At 43.3% G+C, this 16,516-nt stretch overlaps 1 protein-coding gene across 6 annotated transcripts in view; it reads left to right on the top strand.

Annotated features, from left to right (window-relative positions):
• LOC122928681 (CMP-N-acetylneuraminate-beta-galactosamide-alpha-2,3-sialyltransferase 4-like) overlaps window positions 1–16,516 on the top strand; it is a 200,168-nt gene that overhangs the window by 32,529 nt on the left and 151,123 nt on the right. The window lies entirely within an intron of this gene.

Genomic DNA, 16,516 nt, shown 5'->3' with positions numbered 1-16,516 from the left:
CCAAGGATTAAAGCCAGCATTTAGGTATCCGGGCCTTGGGATCCAGCCAGCCAGAATAGCTGTGGAGATAGTGCAGCCTGGTCTGTGAAGCATTAACTGTTTATCCTCCAAGTATCTTGCAAGAATTTTACCTGCCAGTATTGAGTTAAGCCTGCTTGTGGAATATTGTTATAAGGGACTGCATAACCAACTGTCTGTATAAAGTTTGGACTGTTACCAAGTAAAGCAACGTTTGGTTCACCATACCACCTGTGTGCCTCAATTACTACTGCTATCCATCGGTGTGCCACCGTTACAGGCACTGGCGTCACGATCCTTAAAGGGACCTTGCCCCAGGCACTCAAAACACCTGCAACATCCAGGGCACCTCATCCACCATCAGGCCTGGTCCCTACACCCAGAGTGTGCCCCAGAGGAACTTGTGTCTACCTCTCCTTCACTGTCGCATGCCTGCCCAGGGTTCTCCTCCAAACAGTGAGTAACCCTCGATTGCCCATAACCGTGACCTCACTTCTTCAATACCCTGCAGGTCTGGCGTGCTGCAAGTACTGTAAGGTAGAGATGGATTTCTTGCTGTAAATATCTCAGAGATAGTGATTCTCTGGGACTCAGGACTAGTTTCTCCAAGGAGCAAGCACATGTAGCTCCTCAGCTAACAGTAGAATCACCAAACTAGGGGCAGACCTAGGTCCATTGCCTAGCCTCCTACATGGGCAGAGTCAGGATAGTTAAACCTAACTTATTCATATTTAACTATGCAATACAATACGATACATCTGAACATTACATAGAACAAAATAACATTAAAGGGAACCGGTCATCATCTTTATGCTGCCCATACTAACGGTATTATAAAGTAGAGACAGGTGAGTTGATTTCAGCGGTCTGTCATTTATAAGTTAAAAGTAAGTGGTTGCCGAGAACCAACATCACAATCATTGCAGACTGGGCCTGGAAAAGAGTCACAGCCACCCGAGAAGAGTCCTGGTTATTCATGAATTCCTGCTCTCCTCGCCCACCTGCTGATGACTGACAGTCTTCTACCTAGTTTTCTCCCTTTCTCTCTAGGAGAGAACTGCCAATCATCAGCAGATGGACAGCAGAGCAGGAGATTATAATAACCAGGACTGTTCTCAGGTAGATTTGACTCTTTTCAAGGCCTGGGCTGCAATGATTATGATGCTGGTTCTCAGCAACCACTTACATTTAGCTGATGAGTGACACACCGCTGACATCAGCATTTCTGTCACTATTTTATGATGCCCTCAGTGAGATCAGCATAAAGTTGATGACAGGTTCCCTTTAATGACAATAAACTATTTTGCAAGTACCCTTTTCTGGGGTTCTGCATGTGAAGGGACTTGTAATATCACAGCTAGGGATCGACCGATTATCTGTTTTACCGATATTATCGGCCGATATTCAGGATTTTGACCGGTATCGGCATCTATTTTGCCGATATTCCGATAACGTATGGGAAACACAGATCGCGCTGCTGACAGCGCTCTCCGTGTTCCCTCAGCAGCACGGGGGGGGGGGGGGGGGGGGAGAAGGAAGCAGTGTCTCCCTCCCCCTGTGCTGCTGCTGCTGCCGCCAATGAAGAGACAGATAAGAAGAGAAGGGGAGGGGCTGTGGCCACTGCGCCACCAATGATGTTAACTTGCTCATTCATTCAAATTGAACAGGAGGCGGGAGCTGCAGAACCACATAGCCGTCTCCCGACCTCTATGAGCTGTAGCTGCGATCCGCGGTAGTTAACCCCTCCGGTGCCACGGATCGCAGCTACCGCTCATAGAGGTTGGGAGGCGGCTATGTGGTTCTGCAGCCAGCTCCCGCCTCCTGTATTTGAATAAATGAGAGATTTATCTTCATTGGTGGCGCAGTGCGCCCCCCCAAGCCCCCCAGTATTAATCATTGGTGGCGCAGTGCGCCCCCCACCTCCACTCCAGTATTAAACACATTGGTGGTGCAGTGCACCTCCCCACCCAAAGCACAGAACAGCAGGGACAGTGTGAGGTCCTATTCACCCTGATAGAGATCTATCAGGGTGAATAGGACAAGGGTTCTAGTCCCTAAGGGGGCTAAAAGTTAGTTAAAAAAAATATATATATTAAGTATAAATGAAAAAAGAAAGATTAACAAAAAAAAAAATACCTACACATTAACAATAAACATATTCATTTTCAGCAGATTTGTGTAGGATTTTTTTTTTTTTAAATAAAAATTCACAGAATATCGGTATAAATTATCGTCTATCGGCCTGAAAGTTCACAAATTATCAGTATCGGCCCTAAAAAATCAATATCGGTCGATCCCTAACACAGCTAGAGAGCCATAGGTCAAAGATCCCTATACTAAAGGATAACGTGTATTTACATGTTTATGTGTATAGAGAACTTTGGTAGTAGCCATGACAACTAGATTGAAAACTACTATTCTTTACACTGCATGAAAGATTATAAATTGACTATTTTTGGTCTTGTCACTAGTTGCATTTTTCTGCATCTGTGGCCTCATGTCACCTCCATTCTTTTGACATTCATGGCCTTGGACATTTGCCGGCTGGTGTGAAGGCGCAGGGCTTCCATATCTCGCAGCGCTTATTGGCTCTTCCTCTGGTTTCTATTGCTTCTCAAGGCTCGTCTGATAACTTTTCTCCATCTTTTGTTCTGGATTTTCCTTCCTTGGCCGAGCGCAGCCTGATGTTATTCTCTCAGGAAATCAGACAATGGAGTCTGTTTCCAGGGCCGGTAATAGACTTCAGACACTAAGGGCAGATAATAGGGCTGAGCCCCTCCACAGCCGCTGCGGTAGCCTTGTGTTATTTCGAATCCGGCCCCATGTGAATGATTGCTGGACTGGTGGGGGTTATTGTCGCAGAATTACACAGATCAGTGGTAAATTAGAAATATAAGCTCATGCATTATCACTGGATCACTATTTTGCAGAACTGTAATATTTTTTTCTGGCTCGCCAGCTGTTCTGAAACTCCCAGAATCCTCCTTTCACTTCTATGGGAGTCACAAGAACAGCAGAATAAGTGTGCATGCTGGGAGTTGTAGTTTAACAGCAGCTGGAGTGCTGAAGGTTGCTGATCCCTGTTATAAATTGTGCTCCTGTTGTGCTGACCTCCGGTGGACAAAACGTAAATTGCGGTAGTTATATTTATGGTTACCGCAAAGAGGTAAAGTATAAAAAAGTATACCAGATGGTAATTATAGGAACATTGTTACAGTCAGTTTACATTGCATGAATTGGCTGTTTCGGTGTGCCCCCAGGGACTGTATGCATAGGGGACATTTATGCCCCTTTCACACGAGCGACTCCCATGCATCAGACTTGCAGTGTGAGTATGCGGCAGCTTCCGTCCTGACCTCCCAGCACTGACTGGGTCCTATAGCATTATATTGATTTATGATGCTATGTAACCCTTAGAGTTCTGTAATGTATTGGATAAAACTGACAGCACTGTGTCAGTGTTATCCAATACATTCCAGACCTGTAAGTGTTACATAGCATCATAAATCAATATAATGCTATGCGATGCTGTCAGTGCTGAGAGGTCAGACCGGGTGCGGCCGCATACTCACGCTGGGAGTCCGTTGTGTGAGACTCACTCGTCTGAAAGGAGCCTTAAGGAGGACCTGTCATCAGTTCTACAAATGAAATCTGTGTATACCGCTAAAAGAGGACCTGTCACCTCTCCTGACATGTCTTTTTAGGAACTAATTGCATTCCCAATATATTAACAATTCTGGAACAACTTTTGTTATAAAGATATGTTGTGCTATTCCTCTATTATCCCTACTAGAAGTTTCTGAATAAAAGTACAATTGGGTGTTATCAGTTGGGGGGTGTCCCTGCAGAGTCTGACACTATCCAATCAATGCTGCCAGTGCCAGACTGTGCATTGACATCCCCTCTACCGCGGTTGAACCTTTGTTCATAAATTTCTAATAGGGAAAATAGACGAAAGGCACAACATACATTCATAACAATACATGCTCCAGAATTGTTAATACATGGGGAATGCAAGGAATTACAAAAATTCAGGAGACGTGACAGGACCTCTGTAGTATTGTGCTAACATATTTCCTGAGACCACGCAGTGAAGCCTTCATCAGAGACTTCGGGTGGAAGCATGGCCAGAGAGCACAGTAATCGGGGCCAGCAGGAATTTAGCAGTGTACACAGATTTCATGTGTAAAATTGATGAGTGGTCCTCTTTGAGGTGCTGCCATTGGGGTAACTGTACTCATTACTTAGGATCTGGCTGTATATGGTTGTACCCCTAGAACAGGGATCAGCAACCTCCAGCATTGGAGCTGTTCTAAAAATGCAACTCCCAGAATCCTACTTTCACCTCTGAGGGAGTTACAAGAACAGCCGGGTAAGTTTACATGCTGGGAGTTGTAGTTTTGCAGCAGCTGGCGTGCCGAAGGTTGCTGATCTCTGCCTTAGATGTTATTGACATAGGAGGCAATTAAGATGGCCATCGAGGGTCCACATTGTACATTGCTTGGATGTTTAGTATGCAGGACTTAATGTAGACCCCATGGCGGTCCCTTATATATCAGTATGCATTCAGAATTTTAGATGTCTATTTTTTACATTAGAGGACATGAATTAAAGAGGGGACGCATACACAGGATTGCCCTCATTCTCTCCTGCCTCTGCAGCACTCTCCCTCTTATCCACATTGTTCTAGAGAAAAGCTGATTCCCAGCAACAAGTCGTCTTGGCGTACAGAGATGGCAGCATTTTCATCAGATCAGAAATAACTGAAGCCTGCAGCTTATTATTGTGCAGGAATTAACCCAATGCCAGAATGTCATTGTGTAATGGGCCTCTGCTGAAATAACAGAAGGCAAATATTGTTTACGGTTGAAAACCTCTTCAGATCGTTATCAAGTATTTCTCAAGATGTGTGAAAAGGTCACTATATTAGGCGTACAGGAGATTACAGCCCTACCTGAATTCTTAGTACATTGTCCCAGCATTATGGCAAAGCAACTGCTACACGTGTCACAACTCCTCCCGCCTCAGCACCGTAACTTTGGGACTCTAGTAGATCGTCCGACAGCTCCCGTCTTCCCCATACAGGTTGGGCTCGGCAGAAGTTGTCTGTGTATGCAACGTGGAGAGGGGAGAAAACCACTGCCAGACAGTTCTGGCAGGAACTTATCTACCTGGAGAACAAAAGAATCAGGCGAAAATATTGATTTCACCCGATCCTTGTCACTCCCGACGTCATCTGTTGGGAGAGAGTCGGAAGCTCTCCAAATACATTATTTATAATGTGTATGGCTAGCTTTAAGGCGGCCATACACATTAGTCTAAAGTTGATCAAAACTGACATTTTCAACCAAAAAGAACGTTTGTCAGTTGAACGAACGAATGTTTTAGCCGACGGATGACATTGATAAAAAAAAAAAATCGTTCGTATTTTATATTTTCGTCCGATAATGGAACAGAAGATCTTTCGTTCAAGGTAAGATTGTTCATAAACAAAAGATCTTTCTTTAAAAGAACGTTCCCATAAAGATCTTTCATCCACCTCCCGGTTTCATTGAACGTACAGTTGAAATGAGAAGTTTACATACATTATATAAAAAGACACATATGCATGTTTTTCTTAATATCTGACATGAAATCGGAATAAACCTTTCCTGTTTTTGGTCAATTAGGATTACTATAATTATTATTATTATTTGCCAAATGCTAGAATAATGAGAGAGAGAATTTTTTAAGGCATTTTTATTACTTTCTGCAATGTCAAAAGTTTACATACATTAAGATTACTATGCTTTAACCCTCTAAGGACTCTTGCCGTACATGTATGTCACAGCTGGACGTGACTTAAGGACCAGTGACATACATGTACCGCGGGCTGATCGGGCGGGTGCGCCCGATCAGCGGCACAGACCCGGCAGCGGTGAAGACACCGATGCCAGCGTATTAACCCCTTAAATACAGCAGTCAAAGCTGACCGTGAATCAGGCAAAAAATATAAAAACTATTGCTCTCAGAATATGGAGATATTAAAACATGTTTTTTTTGTTTCAAAAATGTGTTTGTTGTGTTGAAAGTAAAAAAATTTTTTTTTAAAGTATCGCCGTGTCCGTAACAACCAGGTCTAATAAAATATCACATGACCTCAGGTGAACACCGTAAAAAAATTGAAATGGTGTAAAAAAACACATTTTTTTGTCACCTTACATCACAAAAAGTGTAATACCAAGCGAAAAAGTCATACACACCCCAAAATGTACCAATCAAACCGTTATCTGATCCCGCAAAAAATGAGATCCTACCTAAGACAATCGCCCAAAAAATAAACAAGCTATGGCACTCAGAATATGGACACACTAAAATATGATTTTCTTTGTTTCAAAAATGCATTTATTCTGTAATACTTAAATAAATAAAAAAAAGTATACATATTAGGTATTGCCGGATCCGTAACAACCTGCTGTATAAAAATATCACATGACCTAACCCCTCAGATGAACATCGTAAAAAAGTGTAATACCAAGCGATCAAAAAGTCATATGCACCCTAAAATAGTACCAATCAAACCGTCATATCATACTGAAAAAAATGAGCCCCTACATAAGACAGTTGCCCAAAAAATAAACTATGGCTTTCAGAATATGGAGACACTAAAAAAATTATTTTTTTCAAATATGCTTTATTATGTAAAACTGAAACAAACAACCAAAAATTATATTTGGTATTGTCGCGTCTGTAACAACCTGCTCTATAAAAATAGCACATGATCTAACCTGTCAGATGAACATTATAAAAAAAAATGTTGCCAAAACATGTGCTTATCAACCCAAGAACAAAAGCAAAAGACCTTGTGAAGATGATGGTGGAAGCTGGTAAGCCTGTGTCAACATCAACAGTGAAACGAGTACTGTATCAACATGGGCTGAAAGGCCACTCTGCCAGGAAGTCATTACTCCAAAAGAAACATAAAAAAGCCAGATTAATGTTTGCAAATGCACACAGGAACAAAGACCTACATTTTTGGAAACATGTCCTATGGTCGGGACTGTGTGGAAGGGGTGGCTCACCTAGTGTTGCAATATGAGAGGTGCTCTGGATCTGGTCTGACTCACCCAGTCAGAAGGAGTATAATGCAAATCAAAGTATAGACCAGCACTCAAATATAGGAAAAAGCTGGATTTATTAGTACTAAAAATAATTGATAAAAAAGATCTAGTGAGGGTCAGTCCAAAGTGTCCAATGAGAACTGAAAATCTCAAAGAATGATGGAGGTGAAGGGATAATATAATAGAAAATGTATTATATAGTAATAAAAATTGTATTATATAATAAAAAAAAATTGTATTATATAATAAAAATAAAATACGGGTAAGGTGACCCTTTGTGGGTGTTCTCGGCTCTGTAGCAACCGTGAGGAGTGGCTCAAAATACTGATATACTGTAGATGACAGTTAATAATGTTCTTAAAGATCACAGGATAAGGCCGAATGCACACGGCCGTGAGCGGTCCGTGGAACTACGGGCTGGATCCCTGCTGAGAGCAGGAGAGCACGGAGTCATTGGTTGCTATGACGCTGTGCGTTCCCTGCTGCCGCCACCACAGTACTGTGATGCACTGGTGTAGATCATACCAGTGTATTACTGTATTGCGGCGGCAGCAGGGAGCGCCCGACGTCATAGCAACCAATGACTCCGTGCTCTCCTGCTCTCAGCAGGGATCCAGCCCGTGGTTCCACGGACCGCTCACGGCCGTGAAACACGGCCGTGTGCATTTGGCCTAAAGCTGTTAGTGTGTAGTGCTTTCCTGGCTACTTTGTTGCAGTCACTGTTATTAGCCAAAGACTCCTCCCGGTGGGTTCGTTCAACAGACAGCTACACAGTAAGGCCTCATACACACAACAGTATTTTTTTGCGGTCCGCAAAAAGGGGTTCCGTTGTTCCGTGATCCGTGTCCGTTTTTGTTTCCATGTGTCTTCCTTTATTTTTGGAGGATCTCCAAATATGAAGGAAAGTTAAAAAAAAATCTTAAGTTTAGTTTGCCATGCAAATGATAGAAAAAAAACGCGCGGACGCGGATGACAATCTTGTGTGCATCCGTGTTTTTTCACGGACCCATTGACTTGAATGGGTCCGCGAACCGTTGTCCGTGAAAAAAATAGGACAGGTCTTATTTTTTTCTCAGACTGGAAACACGGATCACGGACGCGGATGACAAACAGTGCATTTTACAAATTTCCCATGGACCCATTGAAAGTCAATGGGTCCGCAGAAAATCACGGAAAACGGAACAACGGACACGGGACACAACAACGACCGTGTGCATTAGGGCTAAGGGGAATGGTGCTGCGGTCTAGAGCAGATGGTGCTAGCCGGTCATGGATGAAAAAATCAACAAAATACACAGACCATCGTGTTGTACAAAAAATTGGGGTATAGATGACAGGCCAGGATCGGGCGGCGTCCCACCCGAATTCAATGTACTGGCCTGTGTTACCTTTCTTGATGTCTGCTCTGTGTCTTGTTTCTCACTGGTCTCCTTTCTCTTTGAAGAGACTGTCGCTGATGCTGGAGTGGATGTTCCCGTGTGTTCTCCTGAGTCGGACGGGCCTTTCTCTGGACGGCGTCCCACGTGTATGCGTTCCGCAAAACACATACGGTCATGTGCATGTAGCCTTATCCTAATGCATTCTGAATGGAGAGCATTCCGTTCAGGATGCATCAGTTCTTTGGGCGGAGAAAATACCGCAGCATGCTGCAGTTTTATCTGCGGCCAAAAATACTGATCACTTGCCGGAATGCCGGATTCGGCATTAATTTACATTGAAGTGTATTAGTGCCGGATCTGGCATTAAGTGTTCTGGCAAAACGGCAATGCCGGAATCCTCTGCCGCAATTGTGAAAGTACCCTAATCCTAATTGACCAAAAACAGGAAAGGTTTATTCTGATTTCATGTCAGATATTGAGAAAAACATGCATATGTGTATTTTTATATAGTGTATGTAAACTTCTGGTTTCAACTGTATATGGGCAATTTGAACAACTGTAATGGCCAGTATGGACTAAGATGTGTATGGCTGTGTCTGTGAAATGCTCGTTCACCAGATGATTGATTGTTAAACTGCTGTTCAGCCGTCAACCAACTTCTATCTAATGTGTATGGCCAGCTATAAAGTTGTATTAAGCTGTCTGATCCTTTGGTTCCCACTTGGACAATTAGCGGCTTATTCCCTTGGCTGAGACAAACATGTCAAGGACTCAGGTGGGTAGCTTGGTTGGGTAGCTGCATGACGTTTATGATGAGTCTTCATTATGTAATTTTAAGATAATAAATTTATATATATATTGTCATTAAAACATTGAGTACATCCGTATTCCCAGAGAATGAAGGGTACAGGTAAATTTTTCCGCATAGAGAACGCTGCAGGGACAAAACCCCAAAACCTGTGGCTTAATTAAGTATTTTTTCCTAATTTCACCCCATTTGGAATGTTTTCCCTCTTCCCACTACATTGTATCCCATATTAAATGGTGGCATTAAAAAGTACAACTTATCCCTAAAAGAACAAGCCCTCGTACGGCTATGGGAACGGAAAAATTAAGTCATGGCTCTGGGAAAACGGGAAAGAAAAATGAAAACACAAAAATGAAAAAACCTTCGGTATCCAAGGGTTTAAAGGCGTTCTGCCACTAATATAAATGTAAACAACTTATAATAACCTCATGAAAAAGGAAGAATCATGGAACTCACAAAGAATTTATTTTTTTATCAAATAATATATATATATATATATATATATATATATATATTTATTATAATTCAATTCATATGTCAAAAAAAAGGGGAGAAGTCAGCAAGATGGAAAATAGATACTAAAAAATAACTTGGGTCAATGTCATCGATAGTTCTTATGCCTCATCCACACGTGAGTGTTTGGTCAGTGATTTTGAGCCAGAACCAGGTGCGGCTCTAAACACAGAACAGGAGCAGATCTTTCCCTTATACCTTATGTCTGCGGAGGCTCCAATCCTGGTTTTGGCTCACATGGCAGATGGAAATCACTGATGTGTGAATGAGGCTTTACACTTATATAACAATACTCCTATCTCTGTATGCTATAGGCCTCATGCACACGACAGTATTTTTTCACGGTCCGCAAAAACGGGGTCCATAGGTCCGTGATCCGTGACCGTTTTTTCGTCCGTGGGTCTTCCTTGATTTTTGGAGGATCCACGGACATGAAAAAAAGTCGTTTTGGTGTCCGCCTGGCCGTGCGGAGCCAAACGGATCCGTCCTGAATTACAATGCAAGTCAATGGGGACGGATCCGTTTGACATTGACACAATATGGTGCAATTGCAAACGGATCCGTCCCCATTGACTTTCAATGTAAAGTCAGGAGTCTCAGACGGATCCGCTCATATAAATGCAGACGGTGGCTCCGTTCAGTACGGATCCGTCTGCATTATATTGTTAAAATATTTCTGTGTGAAAATAGCTTCAGACGGATCCGTCCAGACTTTCAATGTAAAGTCAATGGGGGACGGATCCGTTTGAAGATTGAGCCATAGTGTGTCATCTTCAAACGGATCCGTCCCCATTGACTTACATTGTAAGTCTGGACGGATCCGCGCGCCTCCGCACGGCCAGGCGGACACCCGAACGCTGCAAGCAGCGTTCAGGTGTCCGCCTGCTGAGCGGAGCGGAGGCTGAACGCTGCCAGACTGATGCATTCTGAGCGGATCCGCGTCCACTCAGAATGCATTAGGGCTGGACGGAAGCGTTCCGGTCCGCTTGTGAGCCCCTTCAAACGGAGCTCACAAGTGGACACCCGAACATTTTAACTTGAAGCGTCCCCATCACCATGGGAACGCCTCTATGTTAGAATATACTGTCGGATATGAGCTAGATCGTGAAACTCAGATCCGACAGTATATTCTAACACAGAGGCGTTCCCATGGTGATGGGGACGCTTCAGGTTAGAATATACTGAAAAACTATGTACATGACTGCCCCCTGCTGCGACCCCCCCCCCCCCCCTGTTTTTAACTCATTGGTGGCCAGTGCGGCCGCCCCCCCCTCCCTCCCCTGTAGTTAACTCATTGGTGTCCAGTGGGCCCCCCCCCCCTCCCTCCGCTGTAGATAACTCGTTGGTGGCCAGTGGGCCCTCTCCCCTCCCTCCCCCTAGCTTCTACAAATTGCTAAGTAACCATGGCAACCGGGACTGCAGTAGCATCCCGGTTGCCATGGTTACCGATCGGAGCCCCAGCGATTACACTGGGACTCCGATCGGTAATCTCCACTGCCACCAATGATAGGGGGGCGATTTTAATTAGGAGGGGGAGGGAGGGGAGAGGGCCCACTGGCCACCAATGAGTTAACTACAGGGGAGAGAGAGGGGGCCCACTGGACACCAATGAGTTAACTACAGGGGAGGGAGGGGGGCCCACTGGACACCAATAAGTTAACTACAGGGGAGGGAGGGGGGTGGCCGCACTGGCCAGCAATGAGTTAAAAGCGGGGGGGGGGGGGGCAGTCATGTACAGCAGGGGGCAGTCATGTACACAGTTTTTCAGTATATTCTAACCTGAAGCGTCCCCATCACCATAGGAACGCCTCTGTGTTAGAATATACTGTCGGATCTGAGTTTTCACGAAGTGAAAACTCACCTCTGAAAAAGCTTTTATGCAGACGGATCTTCGGATCCGTCTGTATGAAAGTAACCTACGGCCACGGATCACGGACACGGATGCCAATCTTGTGTGCATCCGTGTTCTTTCACGGACCCATTGACTTGAATGGGTCCGTGAACCGTTGTCCGTCAAAAAAATAGGACAGGTCTTTTTTTGACGGACAGGAAACACGGATCACGGTCTCGGCTGCAAAACGGTGCATTTTCCGATTTTTCCACGGACCCATTGAAAGTCAATGGGTCCACGAAAAAAAAGGAAACCGGCACAACGGCCACGGATGCACACAACGGTCGTGTGCATGAGGCCTAAAGCAGCATAATCGTCATCATAATCACATATTCCCATTTGCACTTCTATCTGTTTGATTTATGACTCCATATGAGTAACGTAATTGTGTGCTGTGATACTTTTACTATTACCACTCCCTGTGTATATGTGCTATTATAATATAGTTATCTCTATATTATTTCCACTAGGATCTGTTCTAACCGACATGATCTATGTGGATGATCTATAGCATACAGAAGTGTAAGAACTATCGATTACTATCAATTTTTCATCTTGCTGACTTTTCTACTTAGTTTTTTGGCGATATTATTATATTTTTGTGACAATTGAATTATAATTTTAAAAAAATGATTCGTAATTCAGCGCAGGGCAAGGGAGAGCATAGGAGCATGAAATGCACTGATGCTCCACTCATAGGGGCTGCCTGCAGACAACCCCTTTAACTCCTTAATGCATAATGCTGTACATGTATTAAACTATATTGAAGTATTAAAATGTTTTAAAATTTTCCTGTGCGGTGAACGTTCTAATGGAAAAATAAATGAAAAACCATTCTTGGTTTTCCATTTTTGGTCACCCCCCCCCCCACACAAAAAATTTAATAACAACGATCATAAAGTTGTACATACCACAAAAATGTTACCAATAAAAACTACAATTCGTTGTGCCAAAAACAAGCCCTCATACAGCTCTGTAGTCCGAAATATAAAAAAGTAATGGCTGTCAGAAAATGGCAATGCAAAGAAAATTTGATTTTGTTTCAAAATATTTTTTTTTTAAGTAATAAAACAAAATAAAACTATACAAGTTTGGTATCACCGTAATCGTATTGAGCTGCAGAATAAGGATGTCATTTTCAGCGCACAGTGAACGCCGTGATGTCAAAACCCCCCAAAATTTGGAGGAACGGTGGTTATTTTACCTCACAAAGAATTTTTCCCCGTTTTCCAATACAAAACATGGTAAATTTAATGGTGCCATTAGAAAATGCATCTTGTCCTGCAAAATATAAGCCCTCATATGGCAATGCGAACGGAAAAATAAAAAAGTTATGTCTATTGGAACTTGGGGAGGAATAATAAAAAAAGAAAATAGGACTAGTCTATAAAGGGTTAAAGAGCAATGCTTTTCTTCTTACACTCACAAGATTTGCACAGTTGGATCGCTGAGATCATGATGTGTGAATTACAAATATGTATCACTGGAATTACCTCTCTTGTGTGAAAGTTTTTCTTGTCTTGTTCTCCAGTGACACCCAGAGCTGCATTCAAAATCCTGCAATTTCCAACAGCCCCGTGCTGGCTCAAGTGTCTGTACAGAGCAGGATCTGCTGTTATGGGTCTTAAAAGATAAAGGGAGATTTATAAAAAATAGTTCGGTGGAGAAAGGTAGCAGTTGCCCATAGTAGTGTAGTGATTTCTTTATGGATCTCAGCTAAAACCATAGAGGTATGTCTGTCACCATAGTTCTGACAGACTCCAAGTATCTGCAGAATTGTGAATGCAGCTGTGTATGTAACAAGAGTGTAAGACATGAGGTGATTGAAGAATAGTGAAGGAAAACTAAAGTGAAGTGGTTTCCCTCTAATTATTTCTTACTGAATGCAGAATATGAATCTAAGTGTCTGTACTCTGCAGCAGATTATGGGGAACAAATCTTGTGGCGAAGAGTGAATAGAAGAGCTTAATTCATTCTGCAGGGAAGTTATGTTTCTGCTTTTAGGAATGAAAAAGAAGAGCAGCTTGTCTTTAGAATTAGTAATTTCCATGTAGAAAATGAAAGTGGTCTCTTTACATCCTCTTATGGATATTTGTAATTACTATACTACTGCCCATCTATGTACAAAAATATACAGTAGCTACTATACTGCTCTTATGTACAAGAATATAACTACTATAATACTGCCTCCTATGTACAAGAATAGAACTACTATAATACTGCCCCATGTACAAAATATAACTACTATAATACTGCTTCCTATGTACAAGAATATAACTATAATACTGCCTCCTATGTGCAAGAATATAACTACTATAGCACTGCTCCCTATGTACAAGAATATAACTACTATAATGCTGCCCCTATGCACAAGAATATAACTACTATAATACTGCCTCCTATGTACAAGAATAGAACTACTATAATACTGCCCCATGTACAAAATATAACTACTATAATACTGCTTCCTATGTAGGGATCGACCGATATTGATTTTTTAGGTCCGATACCGATAATTTGTGAACTTTTAGGCCGATAGCCGATAATTTATACCGATATTATGTGAATTTTCGTTTTTGAAAAAAAAAAAATAAATTCCTGCTGAAAATGAATGTTTATTGTTAATGTGTATATTTTTTATTTTTGGTAAATCTTTCTTTTTTATTTATACTTAATATTTTGGTGGTTTTTTTTGTTTTTTTTACTAACTTTTAGCCCCCTCAGGGACTAGAACCCTTGTCCTATTCACCCTGATAGAGATCTATCAGGGTGAATAGGAGCTCACACTGTCCCTGCTGCTCTGTGCTTTGTGCACACAGCAGCATGGAGCTTATCATGGCAGCCAGGGCTTCAATAGCGTCCTGGCTGCCATGGTAACCGATCGGAGCCCCAGCATTACACTGCTGGGACTCCGATCGGAGGAGGAGGGGATCCTGTGGCCACTGCCACCAACGATCAATAGGGAGGGAGGGGGGGGCGCACTGCGCCACCAATGTTAGTTAATACTGGGGTGGGGGGACCGCAGGCGCACTGCGCCACCAATGTGGTTAATACTGGGGTGGGGGCCGCGGGCGCACTGCACCACCAATGTTAGTTAATACTGGGGTTGGGGGGCCGCGGGCACACTGCGCCACCAATGAAAATAAATCTCATTCATTCATATACAGGAGGCGGGAGCTGGCTGCAGAATCACATAGCCGGCTCCCGACCTCTATGAGCTGTAGCTGCGATCCGCGGCACCTGAGAGGTTAACTACCGCAGATCGCAGCTACAGCTCAGAGGTCGGGAGCCGGCTATGTGATCCTGCAGCCAGCTCCCGCCTCCTGTTCAATTTGAATAAATGAGTAAGTTAACATCATTGGTGGCGCAGTGGCCATAGCTCCTCCCCTCCTCTTGTTCCCTGTTCTCCCATTGGCTGCAGCGGCAGCAGCAGCACAGGGGGAGGGAGACACTGCTTCCTTCTCCCCTGTGCTGCAGAGGGAACACGGAGAGCGCTGTCAGCAGCGCGATCTGTGTTCCCGATTTGTTATCGGAATATCGGCAAAATAAATGCCGATACCGATAACAGTTAAAATCCTCAATATCGGCCGATAATGTCGGTAAAACCGATAATCGGTCGATCCCTATTCCTATGTACAAGAATATAACTATAATACTGCCTCCTATGTGCAAGAATATAACTACTATAGCACTGCTCCCTATGTACAAGAATATAACTACTATAATGCTGCTCCTATGTACAAGAATACTATAATTTTCCTGTGTACAGAAATAGAACTACTATAACACTGCTTCTATGTATAAGAATATAGCTACTATAATACTGCTCCTACATACAAGAATATAACTACTATAATACTGCTTCTATGTACAAGAATATAACTACTATTATTGTGAGGCCCTCTGCTGACACTGTATCACCTGTGTGGAATAAACTACGCAACTACACTGTCACAGAGTTCTTAGATGGGGCATCAGGTGCTCTCCCTGCTCATCACCCCCTAAACCACACTTTATATTCTAGCAACTTCCTGGATACCATAGAATATAACTCGGTCAGCAAACCATTATTAGCTTCTAGAGTGCCCACTCCGGAAACAACGTGGCTTGAGAAGTTGCTACACTTAAAATCCCCCCCTAGTAAAATAATATCTAAGCTATATCTGGCTCTTAATGTTCAGCCTTCTATGGGAGTCCCACAGTATCTGAAAACCTGGGCATCTGAGCTCAACTTAGAATTTTCGGAAACAGACATACTACGCATACATGCTCATTCTCACGGGTTCTCAAGATGTGTGAAAGTGCAAGAGCACTCATACAAAGTGATGACCCAGTGGTATCAGACCCCCAAACAATTGTTTGTGAAAGGTCTTAGTCAGTCTGACACGTGCTGGAGGTGTAAGGAGGCGTCGGGGTCACAAACACACATATTCTGGTCCTGTCCAAAGCTCCGCCAGTATTGGGACGGGGTGTCGGCTATGATAAATAAAGTACTGAATGCTTGTATTCAGCTATCGCCTGAACTGGTGCTTCTCTGGCTTCCCACACTGACCTTCACACCTTCCAAGAGGAACTTGGCAACGCATTTGATACAAGCAGCAAGGCTACTCATACCACAGAGATGGCTCAGCGAAGACCCACCGACACTCTCACATTGGGAGCAGAAAGTAGATCAGCTATGCAGATTGGAGGAGCTGGCGGGGTGGGAGGCCAGACAACACGAGAAGTTTTTGAAAGTTTGGGGACCATGGTTGTCATTTCGTAACAATAGAGTGGGTGGCACAGACTCACCGAGCATTAGTGGGGC

This window comes from Bufo gargarizans, chromosome 2, assembly GCF_014858855.1.
Source record: "Bufo gargarizans isolate SCDJY-AF-19 chromosome 2, ASM1485885v1, whole genome shotgun sequence".
NCBI classification, from domain to species: Eukaryota; Metazoa; Chordata; class Amphibia; order Anura; family Bufonidae; genus Bufo; species Bufo gargarizans.
Note: the sequence above shows the minus strand (reverse complement) of the source record. Positions and strands in the feature narration are given on the sequence as shown.